This window comes from Panicum virgatum, chromosome 7K (genome assembly GCF_016808335.1).
Source record: "Panicum virgatum strain AP13 chromosome 7K, P.virgatum_v5, whole genome shotgun sequence".
Classification (NCBI taxonomy): Eukaryota; Viridiplantae; Streptophyta; class Magnoliopsida; order Poales; family Poaceae; genus Panicum; species Panicum virgatum.
In genome coordinates this window covers 11,988,166-11,990,401 of record NC_053142.1, presented here as the reverse complement: position 1 = coordinate 11,990,401, position 2,236 = coordinate 11,988,166, and positions in this window count along the sequence as shown.

Genomic DNA, 2,236 nt, shown 5'->3' with positions numbered 1-2,236 from the left:
CACATAGACTTGCGCTTCGACTTCTTGAGGGATCAGTACAAGAAGGGTGCGATTCAGCTTATTCACATACCCACAGAAACCCAAGTGGCTGATATCCGCACCAAGCCTTTGGAGCAAACCCAATTCGCTTGCTTGCGAGGAGAGCTGGGTGTTTGCTATCCTTTTTAGTAGGGTAGCTTGTGTTTTATTTGTATATAGTTTGCTTTCTGTTTTGATTTTTATGCATTTTGATTTTGCTTTTGTATCATTTCACACATCCTTTGCATTTGGTTCATACACTACACTTGCACTAGCTTCTTGTATGATATTTGCATTTGCTTGTGCCTGAGTAGGTTGCTATGAGCTTGTACATGCTTTGACCATGAATTATTAGCTCTGTTGAATATATTGATATCTGTCTGAGCTTAGCTTTTATTCTTTGAAAATCTTGAATCATGGTCACCCTGGATTGGCTACTAGCTTGTGTAGGCTTTTATATTGCTGCTATCTTGATTATGCTGAGTAGCTTAGTCCACTGCTTGTTGAGTTATGCAACTTTGATGCCATGTCTATCACTGAATATCTTGCTTTTAATTCTAAGAACAAGTGGTAGTCATGCTTTGAATTGAGTGAAAAGATCCAGGTGGGATTGCTTGTCACACTGTCCTGCTTGCGAGACTGCTCTTTTATGAGAAGTCGGGCACAACTGTGTATGATTGAAACTAGTGTCTTAAGCTTCTGATTGCTCTTGAGCATAGGCTTGGCCCAGTTGCTAAGTTAAGCGTGACAAGGTTTCAACCCCTGGCACACACTATGCTTGTCTATTTATGAAATTCAATTAAAATTCTAACAAGTGGTAAAATTGACAAGTATTCAAGTGTTGTATGGTAGCTCCTTTGATTTGCTTTGGATAGCTCACCTGTATGACTTGCTAGCTTCAGTATGATTGCCTATCCACTAGTATGCTAGTCCTTTGTGGTGATGCTTTTATTTTGCAAATCCTGACTATGCTTGCTCATGAACTTGATTAAATATATCCTTCTGAGCTTCTTATGCATAGTCTTTGCAGTATACCCTCATGTGCTCCTTGTAGCCCCTTGTAAATGCTTATGGTTCATATCTGGAATCTTGTAGACACTCCTACATTGCATATCATGGCATGTTTTCAAGGGGGAGTTATAGCTTTAGGGGGTCCTTGATGTGTACTTTGTCAACAAGGGGGAGAAGAGTGGCTATCATGGCTGGGTAGTCTTGTTTGAGAGTGCACACTTTCAGGGGGGGAGTTTTGCATTTAGTGGGAGTTTTGCATTGAGGGGGAGCATTGCATTAAGGGGGGAGTTTGATTTGAGTTGCATTGCATCTTTTCCTTGTCTTTGGGGAGAAGTGCTTTTGTGGAGAAGAGGTTTCTCTAAGTGCTTTTTGCTTGTTTTGAATCAGCTGCGCCGAGCTGTTACTCCTATCTTTAGAGGGCTGATTCTTTTGGATGTTGCTTATCTAAGTGATCTGGTTCAGCTTTGTCTTCTGCTTTTGATCACTTGGATGGATTTTCTTCTTCTTCTTTCTTCTTCCTTTATCCTTACTATCATTAGTGCTCGTGAGGGGTGTGGTGTTGACAATGCACTCATCAAGGGGAAGACTGAGAGGCAGTGGAGGCCTGCTCCACTCTGTGATGAGTGATTGCCAACACATGGAGTGGACTAACAGGAGTGTAGTCACGACTCTGTGGAGATTGTGCCGGTTGGTTTGTGGTGTGTAAGTAAACTGGCGGTGGCAGTGAGTTGGTTTGGACAAGAGCATGGCGCATGCTGATATACCACGCGGCGGTGTTGCGGTGGCAGGGAGCTCGACGACCATGTGGAGCGGGTGACCTTGCGGTGGCGTTGGAGGCCCGGCCGGGCGATCGTGCGGTGGAGAAGGGTGGCCAGATGGTTGGGCCACTACTGGGCAGTGTTGCAATCCACCCCTGGTGCCAAGGCGGGATGGTGTGGAGTTTGTGGTATCTCAGGAAAAACCAACAGCTGGGATGCATCGACGTCGGCCGAGTTGAGGAGGAGCCTTGGCGGGAGGTTGGACACATGGTGTTATCGGGCTTGGCAGGTGAGCCGGAGTCACCGCGGGAGAGGGTTGGCGGTTCCCTCCAAAACCGCCCCCACGTCCAGTTTGGCGGTTTTCACAAAACCACACTCTGGAGGCTTCCGAAACACGTGGAGACCATCTGAGGAAGCTATAGCATCTTCGCTACCTCTTCGGAAGCTTC